Source organism: Crocodylus siamensis, chromosome 6 (assembly GCF_052110815.1).
Source record: "Crocodylus siamensis isolate JL-2025a chromosome 6, ASM5211081v1, whole genome shotgun sequence".
In the NCBI taxonomy this organism is placed as follows: Eukaryota; Metazoa; Chordata; order Crocodylia; family Crocodylidae; genus Crocodylus; species Crocodylus siamensis.
The window spans coordinates 13,243,724-13,257,619 of NC_143400.1; the positions used below are offsets into that span (position 1 = coordinate 13,243,724).

The window sequence follows — 13,896 nt, forward strand, 5'->3', positions numbered from 1 at the left end:
CTTTGCCTTGCAGGTATTTACTGGAAGTGGGAATTGGTGCATCTAGCTATCGTTTGGGGGTGCAGGCAATGCTCTACAAGGCAGCCTGCTAAATCCAGTGCTGTCACATGAGCCTAGGCCAGCGAAATCTTTCCTGGATGTGGAGGGAGGTTCGAAAGCAGGGAGAACATTTTCTCCAGCTTGCTAAAGGATTGTAAAAAACCCTAGGGCAAGCAACACGGCTCCCCCATCACATCCAATCATCCCATGCTGCATCGGAGTGACCTTTCTGGTGACAGGCCATTTCTTCAGACTAGGACCACGGAGCTCAGCACATTACCTCCGGCTGCAGCCCAAGTGACTTGGAGTCATGCTCCCTTGCTCAGGGGAGCTAAAAGTCCCGTTAGGGCCCACTGCCAACAAGTCAATGCCACCCCTGGAAGTCAATGGATGATGAGACGAACTCCCACCCTTCATATCTTCCTGGAGGACTACACAGAGCAGATCCTCCGGCAGCATCGATCGTTTTAGTTCCAATGAATGGAGCAAGGCCACCAGATCCCCAGGGCTGCAAACTCAGGTCTCAGCTGCTGCGGGGACAACCTGAAGATCTAAGCCACTTTGGCAACACGGTGCCCATGCCCCTCTCAAGAGATGCAAGGAGCCTGGGCCAACGTAGCAGTAACCCCGAGCACTGCCAGAGAGCTGTGACACCCACGGGAGTCAGTCAAGAAGAGGACAATGGCCTTTTCCTCAAAAATGATCTGTTTTCCTATGTGTTCTCCCCCATCCCAATTTCAAGTCCCAGCTCTACCAGTGGCAGTCGTCATGATACCAACTAATCCATTCCTACTTTTCAAGCCTTTTTATGGTGCTAGAGCTGTCGACAGAAGCCTGAGTGCAAATAAGATACAGGCCCTTCATCTGTCTCAGCACCCATCCACCCAAATGAGACAACAGCAGCTTGCAGAAGCCTTGCACGCATGCCCTGACTCTGTCCACAGCCCCAACCCGGCTCTCCATCCTTCTTCAGGGATCCTAGCACACGGTGAATCCCCTTAAGTCATGGCAGGGATTACTCTAGAGCCACCGAAGCCAGGGAGAACCAGAGTCTCTGAATGCAAGCTCTTTGGGTGGGCACCGGAGCACAGTGGAGCCACCATCACACCAACAACCATAGGCAGCTCAAGAGCAATTCATTGCTCTGCAAGCCACAGTCACAGTCCATATCGGGAAGCTTTCGATTAACCCAGGCCTTGAAGGAAATATATAAATAAAGAGGTGCTCAACTTGATGCCGCAATTCATCAAGAGGGCTTACACGGCACTGAAAAAAAGCAAATGCATTTAAAATTTAAAAAGCATTGAAAACTGACTCTTTGCCATCAATGCTGAGTGAAATATGCACATATAAATCATTAGAGCCAGAGTCTCAGTTATACCGAGGCCCTTTTATGCAATGAGAGAAGCATAAAAGGGGCTTGCCATATATGCTGCTTATACTCCATTTAAGGCCTCTTTCTGCTGCTGGAAAATCTACACCTTGGCCTAAGCAAGAAGCTGTCTCTGCATGGCCAAAATACCAAAAATTTTAAACAGGGTTAGTGATTTGGGGATGTCCAGCTTGAAATACTCAAAAGGAGCCTGAGCCCTTTCTTCAACCCCACACCTCCCCTTTATAAAAAAGAAATCAAGCTCTTTTAAGGTATCTCTGGGCAGGCACTTAAAAAAAAATAGTCAGTTCTGTAAATATGGATCTGTCTGTATTAAGGACTCAAATACTCTTCAAATATCTGGCCTGGGTCTAATTCTGCCCTGACTACCCAACCCCACTGAAATCAGCAGTGTTGCAGAGAAAATAATTCAGAGTAAATTATTTTCCAAGCAATCACAACAGGAGGTGAACTACCCATGGACGACACAACAGAGAAGAGCCAAGCGAGGATTAAACCTGCCCTTGTTAAACTGACAGTTTGGAAGAGCCAGCCAGCCAAGGGCCTGACCCAAGCATTTTCCACAAGACTCAGGGTGTTCAGCGTTGGACAATGGCCAGATTGGCTCACCATAAAGCCTTGCATTTATTTAGCACCTTTCTTTCTACAACTACATTGAAACCAAAATGCCCACACCATCCCATAATGCAACATGAGGAGGGAGGGAAAAGATGGGGAGGTGGGTATAGCTAGAAAACAACCTTACTTTTTCAGGGCTGGTCAAAAAATGTCCATCATTATTTTCCCTAAATGGAAATTTGGGTTTTTAACAAAGAGTTTTTAATAGGAAGCACCTCGTTTCCTCGAGATTTTTCACTTTTTCCACCTAGGAAGGGGATGGGGGGCGGGGAGGGGGATCTCCACATTCAGCAGTTTGGGGCTGAACTTTTTTTTTCACTGGCCGGTTACCAGAAATGGAAATAGGTCTTTTAAAATTAAAAATGTAAAATTCTCCACTGAAACTTTCAAACACAAAAGTGAAAATGCTTTTCAATCTCAACAAAATGGAGTGGAAAGAGGTCGTTTTGGACCAGCTCTCTTCTTACGGAAAGCAACCCTGGATCTTTTCTAGCTGAGCAAAACACATAAGACGTTCAGTTTTGAGGATGCAAACGAAGTACAAAGGGGAGAAAAACCACCCCTTGCGGGGGGTTGATTTTCTGAATCAAAAGCAGGCAAAAAATTGCAAAACGCAATTTCAATGGTTACAGAATCCCAAAGCCTAAACCCCAATTTCTCCCGATCCCAACCCAAAAATCCCAATGCTATTCATTTCCTCTCCACACGCTGCGGCTATTAGCAACGCACAGGCACTAATTCCATCCCAGAAGCTTCTGCATTTCACTGGTGGCTGGAACACATCATACTATAAATGCATGTCTCATTTACAATGAGGCCTAACTCAAGCCAGCTGTAAAGTGGGGGCAGCTGTAATTTAAATCCTCTTTACATTATCAAAGCAGTGTAAAGAGATTTTAGCATAAATGAGAAGCTGGCCTATATGTTGCATTTTGCACAAACGGAAATGACTAAGCAAGATGCAGGGGGGAAAAAGTGAATCAACCCAGAGCCCAGCCTTGAAGTCAGAGAAAAGTCAGTCTCTAAATGTAAGGGATGATTATTGTTATGTATGATGTTTCCTCCCCAATGCTTCACTGAACTACTGAGGAAAATAGCACTGCAATGTCTTCTCCTTTTTTTTAAACTCATGCCACTCTTAAGCACGTACCAGGATGTTGGGAGCTAATCTCTCTACACAAGAAAGGCAAGCATATTTCCTATTAATGTCAATCGTAGTTATGCATATAGAGAAGAACAGAATAGACACTGCTGAGTGTTAACCAGTCAAATCAGAGTGCCCAAGCAAGCCTAAACGGCCGTGTGTAAGCTGCAATTTGGATCAATGTCATGCCAATAAGTTGGGCTTTTTTTTAGGGTCAATGGACTGCACTGGGGAGGGGAAGGCAGCCAGCCGTTGGCCAGGTCTTTGTGGGGAGGTTTTCATGCAGGCTTTGGAAGCGGCCCGATCTCTAATTCAATGCTTGCCGATTTCTATACGCCACTAACAATAACGAACTGAACCAGCCCTCCCACCTTCCCTGCGTCATTTCCCTGCAGAACGCCACGGCTCTACATACATCCTTTGAGCCAGGCCAAGATTATAAAGTCCATGGGAGACTGCGGACAGTAACCTAATTAGGGACTGGACAATATGCTGGTGAGGAGAGAGAACTGGCTCAACGTGGAGATAAAATAAGAGCCCCCAGATCTATCTCAGCAACAAAGAGGTGGACCAAAGAAACCCTATTTGTACCACACCACCGGGCTCCATTCATGCCACTCTAGAAACATTTAGGGTGGGTGAAAATCTGCACCCATTTTCAGGTTCCTTTGCCCTACAAGACTGATGCGAATCAGACCCTGGGGATAACCAGACCCTAATTTGTCCTTGCTGTGGGCACAAGGTCTGGTTCTCATGGATAACCTGGCCCCTTTATATCACTGGCAGGATCAAAAAAACTGGTCAAGCGGGGTGTACATAGGCACACACCTTAAATGTCCTATATAATGTCTTTGAAATGTCTCCATAGTAGTATGAAGAGGCCAAAGTAAAATGGAGGATCAGTCCCCACTGGACCCATTCCCACCAGGCAGACAGGCAGAATTTGGCCCCATAGCCCTTGTTCTTACTTACCAGGGCCAGTACAAGGTAGTCACCTACTTGCCTAAAGCCCTTTGCATCCTTTGCAAGGATGGACTTAATCTCAAAGGGTCAACAAGCATGGGCTGAATGGCCGTAAATCCAATGTCAGGAGAGAAAAAAATTAGCCCTTCTCCCCACTCGCAAACCTCGATTTTTGCTAATGTCTTTGTTTGTCTGCAGCATCTTACACCCGCAAATTTAGCCTATGGGGTGTGTTCTTCAGCGCTCACGGTGCACGATTGGTCAACTAGGAAAAAGGGTCTCAGCACATACTCCTGTTCCAGGTCCCTGATTGGATGGCAGATGCTTTTTTTAAAACAAAAAAAGCCTGAGGACGGCCAATGGCGGATGGCAAAAGGCAGATTAGCCAATACTTGTGCTGCACAGAGGCGCCCTCGCTTTCCACGTGACCACGAGTGTTCACAGGCATTTCTTGAATGTGCCTTCGAAAGAATCTGGTCCCAGGAGTTGGGAAGAGAAATAGCAAGGGGCAAGAGGAGCAGCTGAATTCAGAGGCCTGTAAACACTTCCCTCCCCGTTCTGCCGGCCCTGTTCAACCAGCTCCAGTGTCAAATGTTTCCTCCATGTTACCAACATGATAAGTTTGATCTCTTGGGGGAGGTGGGATGCCCTTATGATAAAGCACCAGGCTGGAACTCAGGAGATGGCAAAGCTCCCCTTGACTTCCACAGGGCCGGGATTTTCCCACACCGCGTGTTTGGCTTGGACACAAACTCTCTGTCCAATATTACATGAGCCGCTTTGTGTCTGAGCTGAACTCAATGGGACCTTTCTCACTGATGACTGGGAGCTGCAAGTCAGCCCCTCACCCTCCCTGGGACTAAATCTCCACCCTTGCATCAAAAGGGATGCAGAAACCCAACTGGATCAGAACGATCTTACAGTGTGCTAGTGGAAAAGTCTATACAAGAGGCAATAAATCCTAGAGGCACCTGCAAAATTGGGAGTTATAATAGTTTCCTTTCAACACAGGAAGCTATAAACCCCTCCAAACTCCTTAGATACTGAAATGGTTGAGTACCTAGTCAGATCATTAACAAAGAAGTAAGGGAGGTTGTTCTTTGGATGTCCATGAGCAGATTACAAATAGGAAGTTATGCAGTCATGGGTTTTTTTCGAATTGCAGGGCCATGGGTGGTGATGGTGGCGGAAATATCTGGTTTATTAAAATTTGGAGTCATCATTTGAGCAGGGCAAATCATTCACATTGCACTGACAACTACATCAGTATCCCGGATAAGGCACCAGCATCAGTTTCTTCTGCTCTTTTAAAAAGTTTCTGATGAGCTCAGTGAACACAAGAGAGAAAGTAACAAGGTCCAGGGAAGTTCAAAAGCGAGCTCTTTTAACATGCGCCACAGGAGATGTGCATGAAGTCCCAATGCTACAAAAGGTTCCTTTCCAATATTATCTCAAGTAGTGGCACGGAAATTTTGGTATCAAAAATTTTTATTATTATTATTACTATGAAATCTGTTTCTTGGCATCACAGTCCTGAGCCTAATGGGTTCTTTTAATCCATTAAAAGACTTTTGACTTCTTCTAAGTACCATCGAGACACTTTTCCAAACAGGGTGATACATTTTGCAGGTGAAGTCTAAGTCATTCAGTGTGACCTTTAAAAGCCAGAGAGATGTACCCAGTCCAAACCTTTGACCCAAACTTGTCTTTTAAAGTAGCATAGGTAAAATTTTACAAATTCCATGGGGAGCAAGTTGACGGGTAATCCAGTGAAAGGCGTAAAAACCCAAGCAAATCTGAAGTCAGCGGGGAAGAATTACACACCACTCAATAAATTCCCCAATTTACGCAGTTTCACACCAAACTTGGGGCTTTGTTTTAGGGGGGTTTTGGGGTGGGTTGTAAATTCCCAATCTTGGAATCTTGACTCCATGCAAAGAACTGAGCAAAGACAAAAGTTAATTTTTTTAAACATTCAGAGATGTGCATCAGGAGGGGGGGGGGAGGGGAAAAAGGTCACACAGAAAATTTTCAAGACACCATTTTCCAAAATCACCATATCCACTTTTTCTAGTCCTGATTATCATGTTACATCTGTCAGGGAACAAAATTAAAAACATAACATATAGGGGATGGGAAGAAAAGACAGGAGTTGGTATTTTCAAAACAACCATGAACAACACTAGGTGATTGCTGGTTTATTAAAGAAATTATTGAAGAAAATAATCCCCACTGATTTATGGATTCTTTGAAGGCACCCAATGAGTTAGATAATAAAAGTGCATCCCAATTCTTGAAGCTCATGCAGGCTCCAAATCCATTATCTAATTGGAAATTTTACTGGTTTAATTCAATAAAAGTTAAACAGTGGAGAAAGTTGGCACCCTCCATTTGCTTAGAACAGGAATTTTTTTTGGCATGCACTCACTCAGTAATTGCTTGAAATTATAGGCTGTAAATAGGTTCTTTAAAAAAAAAAAAAAAAAAAATCCTACCTCGTGTTTAATTCCAGTTTCAAAAAGATGCCTTTTCGTCTTTTCTTTTTCCCCCTCCTCTCACTGCCTCTCTCTCGCCTTTCGGTTTCTGTCTTTCATCTTCTCCCTTCTGAGGGGTTTCTTTCTTCTCCACATCCTCCTCAGGCGTGTAATGGGGTTATTTTTACTTTCGGTTATCTAGCTTTATGAAGAATTGACACCACTCATACAGCTAGATAACCAAAGATAACAACCAACCCCTGAAGTCTCCGCCATCAGCAGGAAGAAAAAATAAATAAATAAAACACCTTCTTTTCCTCCGAGGGGTTCCAGCGGCATGTGTCTTTTTAGAGGGAGAAGAAAGGAGAAATAAATAAAACGATGCAAATGTTAACACCAGGAGCCGCAGCATCAGGGCATCAATGCAATGTGAGCCCAATCCTGAAACCCATCAACGTATGGCAAAAACTCCCCTCAACTTCTCCAGGCCATGCACACACACACATCTATATCTACATCTATACCTATATCTATATCTCTTTAAGCCAAATGGCAAGACGACCACATCAAAGGTCTCCATTTGGAGCTGTGCAAAAATCTGTTTCGACCCTCACCAACTGAGAAGACCCGAGATCCCCACCCCCAAGTAAGGAGAGAGAATTTAATTCCACAGAGGTATTAGTAGAATGGCCTGAACTTGGACAAATCAGCAAGTTTTCTTTTCTTTGGTTGATCAAATGAAATAAAGTCCAATATAAGGTAAAATCATTAAAAAAAAAAAAATTAAAGTGAAACTATAAAGTCAAATAATAAAAACAGAATTAAAATAAAGACAGCCAAATAATAAAATAGAGGGAAAATCAAGTAAAATCAAGTAAAATAAAATAAAATTATGAAGTAAAGTAAAATAATAAAATAGAGTAGGTACAATCATAAAATAAAGTAAAATAGAATAAAACAAAGCAGAATACAATAAAATAAGGTCAAAACCCAGGAGTTGCCATCAGCCAGGGTCATTTCTCCTGAGCTAAGCAAGCAGGTCACTCGCACCCTGGCTCCAAATCATCATCCCAGATGAGCTGAAGTCCCTTCCAGCCCTCATTTCCTACAATTACTATGATTCTCCCCCCCACAAAAAAGAGGTGCCGGATCTCTCTAGCAAGATTATTCTTTTGGTTGCAGATTCAGATTTAATTTTCGCTTCCATTGGAGATGGACAAGCCACCCCCCACCCCCCTCCATCCGCCTCTGATGCTACAGGAGAAGGGAGATGAAACCCGCCGGGGAAGGGGAAGGGGAAGGGGAAGGGGAAGAAATGGCAAAGGAGAGCGAGCGCGGGGAGCCGGGAAGGCACCCGGTGCACACGCACGCACACGCAGCCCTCCAGCCGCCAGCCCTGTTCCCCGCAGCACTTACACTCACGCGCAGGCGGCGGATCGGAGCCGAGAGGAGCAGCGCGCGGCCCGGCCCGGCCAAGCCGCCGCCCGCGCCCGCAGCCGCACTGGGGAGGCCGCCCCGCACTTTTCATTCATGCTTTCGCACTCCCGGCCCTCGCCGCCGGCCGCGATTGGCTGGGCGCCGCCTGACGTCACCGCTCCCACCCCTCCCACCGCCCTGCGGCGCCCCGCACTTCATCAATGAGCCGGGCCGGGCCGGGCCGGGCCGGGCGGGGAGGGGCGGGGCGGGGCGCGCGCACACGCGTGGGCACGCGCGCACACACCCGCGCGGGGACACGAGCGGACACGCGCGCACACACCCGCGCGCGCGCGAGCAGGGAGAGCCTACGAGTGGGACACACGCGCGCGCGCGCGCCCGCGTTGGATCACAGAGCTCTTTTCCCCTACTCGTGGGACACGCGCGCACACGCACGCACGCACATACACGCGCAGAAAGCCCTTTTCCCCTAAGCCTGGGACACGCGCACACGCGATCAGAGACTCCTTTTCCCCTACGAGTAGGACACACACGCACGCACACGCACACATGCATTGGATCAGAGAGCCCTTATCCCCAGGAGTGGACACACACACACACACACACACCCCCGCAATTGGCCTTACATCTAGGTCAGGCTGCAGGCGACAAAGGGAGTGGGTGACAGATACATAGATAGATAGATATCTCGCCTTTAAAGAAAAATAAAAGCCCTGAACATTGCAATTAAATAATAGGAATATTAATACTAGGGGTATTAACAGTAGGAATAGAGATAATAATACTAATAGCGGTCGTAATAGGGATGGTAATAACAAGGATGAGGAGGATGAGGCTAATACTAATACTAATACTAATGAATAGGAAAACGCATTTCCACGACCGCATGTTAGGGACTCGGATTACTGGTGCTGGTGGAGGCTAGCTTTGCCATATCACGCCTTTTTATTTAGGGTTTAATTCATGCGTTGCGCCTTCCCCCCTTTTCGCAGCACCCGAGCAAAATTTGCCAACCCCACAATATCCAACATTTCCCCCTCCTCCTCCTGACATGATGAGCCAGGTCTGGGGCGAAATTCCCCTTTGGGGCTGTTTCTGCCTTTCCAAAACCTCTTGCCATCAGGGCGGGACAGCGTGAGCCAGACTTGAAATTAAACCAAATACGATTATTATTATTATTATTATTATTACTTTAAACCTGGAGAGCTCGTCCCTAGTTGTGATTTCCCACATTTTAGCAGGCTCCTGTCGGTGCTAATAGGATTCCCCTTTCCCCCCCATTTTAGAAGACTCCTGTCGGTGCTCATCGGATCTATAACATGCTACTTTCCCCCTTAAAAATAAAACTTGCCTGAAGTAAAATAAAAGCAATGATTTATTAAAAGATTTAAATAAGACAGCAGCGACAACCCAAACCCTGCTCCGTTGGGAAGTCGCGGTGGGGGGAATTACTGGGTTCCCAACAGGGGATCCCCCCCCCCCAATCTCGCCCGTGCCCTTTTACCTTCCCCTGAGCTCGGGTGGATCCAACTGTCCCCCGAGGAGGAGCAGCCTGGAGCCGCGGTGACGGGGCAGGGGGGCCCGGGGGAGCCCAGCCCCCGCGCCCAGGCCAGCCGCCCTCTTCCTCGCCTTCCTCACAAAGCCCCCGGCTCCTCGCGGGGGTCTGGGTCGTCTCAGGATCTCGGGGACCCACTGGCGGCTCAAGGACCCGCAGTACCCAGGGATGCTCCGGATCAGGTCCTTTCGTCCCGATGGCGTCGTGTGGACACAATCCTCCCCCGTGCACCTCAATGCGGAGTGAATTCGGTTTCATTCCTTCCACCTCGGGGTTTTTTTTTTTTCCTTGACACTTATTTATTTCCCTTTCTTCCCCTTTCACTACCAGGGATCTGCTGCCCCTCTGCCCCCAGCCCGCGCCTAAAGCCCCTTCTCTCCAGCTCCCCAGTCAAGCTGGAGCGGTCGCAGCAGCAGCACGGATATAAAATGCTGTCTGTGGGGATGGAGAATAAGATATCTATCTATCTGTCTGTCTGTCTGTCTGTCTATCCATCTATCTATCTAATGTCATATATATGACATTTAATATACACACCTCCGCACACATATATATACACACACGCGCATTATCTATGTATATATCGACACGCATAAAATGTGCATATATATTATAGATATGTCTCTCTAGATCTGTATATCTATATCCATATAGAGATAGATAGGTCTTAGAGATACAGCTATATAGAGAAATAGCTATACAGACAGGGGAGGGGGTCCCTGGCCCGAGAAAGGGCTCTGCCCTGCTGTCTCCTGCCTGCCAGCCAGCACCCTGAGATCCCACCCGATCTCCGCTGTACACACACGAGAGCAGTTCAGCTGGATCCAAATCCGTATTAACCTTCCCTGCCCCTGGCCTGCCTCGCCAGGCCCCTTCCCGGCCAGGGGCCGACGCCTGCCCTCTCAGCCTCGGCTGCCAGCCTGGTCTCGCTTGCCAGGAGCCCTCCTGTCCCTGCTCACAAGCCCGCCGCGGTGCGGAGCCCTGGCCCGGGTGGCACCTGCCCCCCGCCCTTGGGCACCTCGTTTCCCTTCCCCGTCCCGGAGCTGCCTGGGGGGGAGACTTTGTGCCCCCCCACATGACACCCGCCCTGGCAGCAAAGAGCCGTGCCCCGAGTCCTCCCGGGCTGCAGCAGGAACCGACCTGGAGCTTTTTTTCTCTTTTTGGTCCAGAAAAGGGGTGGTGAAGCAGCAAAGGGAGGAAGATGCCGGGCATTGACTGACAGAGGGCTTTATTACCCGGGCGGGGGGGGGTCATCTTCTGCTGATACCAGAGGCTTGTCCCGCAAACCCGCCTCGCCCTCCGCTATTGCAGCGGGCCCAGGCAGACGCGTAGCAGGGAAACCACGCAAGCGGTGCGCCCTTCCCCTCGGCGGCTCCTGCCCGGATGATTAGTAGTTTTTTTCACCCCCCATTTTGGATGTCCGAAAAAATACCTGCCCGGGCGGCTTCCCCGACTCGAGGGCTCCTCCAGTGGGATCTGCAAGCCTCAAGGGGGGACAGGCCCTGGGGATCAATCTCCCCAAATCCACCAGGTTCAACGCCACAGAAATGCGCCTTCTCCGCCCTGGGGGTGGACTCCCCCTTTCCATTCAGGGGCTGAGCCCTGAGGAGGACCCAGCCTGAAGGGGCACCAGATGAGATGTTCTGGCCTGCAAAGAGGAGGATCCACCCGAGGGATCCACTGTGCCGGGCACCCACGGGCCCTTGGCTGGGAGAGCAGCGGGATCGCAGAGAGATGCAGTGAACAGTGGCTGGGAACCAGCGGGACCCCCCCCCCCCAAGCGGATTTCCCCGCAGGGATCCAGGGATCTCCCGAAAGCCATTGGAGAAGCGGCGAGCAGGCGGAACCCAGCAGCCGCCCCTTTGCCCTCCCCTTTCTAGGGGGCTTTGTCCTGAGATCCCGAAGTCGCAGACCTGGTTGCACGTGGGAGTGCACGGGGGTGCCGGCCTGGCGAGGCGCCTACAGGATGTGTACGTGCCCATTCTTCACGGGGAAGTTTGGCATCTAATTCAATGGGCCGTTCAGGGCTGCATGGGCAGCGGGGACTTATCTTGGCCTGGCTGGGTTTTCTTTTGCATTATTCTGCCTCTGTCACGAGCCGTTTCAGTCTAAAAACATACAGGATCACACGTTGTTTTTCCCCCAGTGGATTTTCCAGTCACTCCCCCGCCTCCTTCCCCGACCCCCTTCTTCTTCCTCCAAATGGATCAGGTTGTCCTGATGCAGACGGGCAGAGAGCTTCCGGCCCGGCAGTGCCCTTGCATGTAGCTAATGTGTGTATATAAACCGTGTATTGTATATACACACACATCATACACGCACAGCCATACATTTAAGATATAGACACATCTCCACGCATATATTTACCCACCTCTATATATTTCAAAATATTTCCTATATATGAGAGGCTAAAAATCAACCTCCTTTGAGAAAATTCTCCCCTGGCGCTTTGCATTTGGTTTGAAAAGAAAGCTGTAAAAATTCATTCCGTTTGGGATTATAAATGTCATACAGTATAAACACGCACACATATACATACACACACATGCATATCTACTCTGTATTAAATAAGTCTACGGGAATGGATTCTCAAGAGGGGATATCTGTCTATCTATCTATCTATCTATCTTATTCTCATCTTGTTCTGCATTCACATAGAAAGGAGTGATGTTACAAAAAAAATCCTGTTCATGCAAATGAAGAATAATAGTGTACACACACACACACACACACACACACATATATATAATATCTATGTATATGTGTGTGTATATATATATATATATATATAATTATTATGTTCGATTATATTTATCGTATTCTCCATTCCCATAAGCAGGATTTTTCTTTAAGTCTATCCTTTATTTAAGGAGAAGAAGATGAGAATACGATAGATAGATAGATCTTACTCTCCATTCCCATAGGCAGCATTTTAAGTCACTCGTATTCAAACAACCAGCCGCCCCTCAACACCCTGCACAGATGTCTTAGAAATGCCAGTGCCAAGAGAAACCCCGGGTTGCAGCCAGACACACTGCACTTCAGCGGGCTGCACTTTGGTTTCGGTGCTCAAACACGCGTTACGTTTGCAGCCCCTGTTGCCGCGGGGCCACGCGCCCGCGCCAGGCTGCCGGAGCCCGGCCGGGGGCCGTGTCATACTGTCCGTGTTACGGTCCCGGGGGCACTTGCACCACACACACGGCAAGGCCGGGCTTACACCGCGAACCCAGAAGAGAGCCTGAGAATTGCAGCCGGGACATCACACCGCGCCCGATCTCCATACCACCGGCCCTCAGCGAGAGAGAAAGAAACCCGCGAAAGAAATTTTGGTGCACGAGGACAGACGCGTGTGTACAACATAGACACGCACACATGCATATACACGCACACGCAGACACGGGGTGGGTTTGTGTGTCCACACGCACACACCTCTATATGTCTGTGCACGGGGAGACGCGTGTGCACCGCTGCCTTGGTGCAAGAGGACGTGTGTTTGCGCCCAGAGGGGTCCCGTTGCCCTCACGCCGACCCGCCCATACCCCTGGCTCTCTCTCCAAACACACACGTGTGTTTCCCTACCTGCCTTCCCCACGGCTCTCCTTTCTTCTGCCTTGCACAACGCCCCGCTTCCACGCCTTTCCGGGGCTGGGGCTCCTTCCCCTTCTTCACTGGCAAAGCCCAGTCCTTGCTCTCTCCAGCTGGCACTGCCCATGCCCATGCCCGGGGGACTCCTTTCCACTGCATCTCTTTGCATGGGCAAAAGGGCAAGGCTATTTTGCTGTTCGTTGATGTATTTAGTGACCTCCCTTTTTTCCCCCACTAACCCACTGCCTCTGGGCGGGGGGAAGAGGGGCACTGCTCTTCCTAGCGATTCCCCTGCTCCACAGCCCGGCACAAAACGAGCTCCCCTGCCCCGTTGGCGACTACCTGCGGACAGAGACTCCTGGACAGACGGATGCGTGGCAGGACACCTGGGCAGAGGCGGTCACCAAAGAGATCCGCCTCGGAAATTCAGAGGGCAAGGGGGCAATCGTGATCGCTGTCTCGGCCATGAGATCGCTTCTGCCTCCTCGGAAAGAGCCTGCCTGCTCCCTGACGAGAGAGGCCCGGATTTCTCCCGGGGGTCTCTTGTCCTGGACCAGCTCTGAAGGAGACGCCTTGCACCGCTCCAAGCTGCCTAGCCAGACCTAGGGCGCTGCTACATGCACATATATCCCGAGATAAGGTTTCCCCTCCAGACCTAAGACCCAACAGCACCTGCCTTCAGGAGGAGCTG

General features: G+C 49.2%; 1 long non-coding RNA gene across 2 annotated transcripts in view; it reads right to left on the reverse strand.

The window, feature by feature from the left end:
- The window catches only part of LOC149861142 (uncharacterized), a 51,006-nt gene that overhangs the window by 35,195 nt on the left and 1,915 nt on the right, over positions 1 to 13,896 (reverse strand). The window contains exon 1 of one of the 2 annotated variants that reach the window (XR_016443077.1): positions 6,653 to 6,796. The exons of the other annotated variant lie outside the window; for it this stretch is intronic. This is a non-coding gene — a long non-coding RNA (uncharacterized LOC149861142). Of the gene's footprint in view, positions 1 to 6,652; positions 6,797 to 13,896 lie in introns of those variants that run through there. 2 annotated transcript variants of the gene reach the window in all.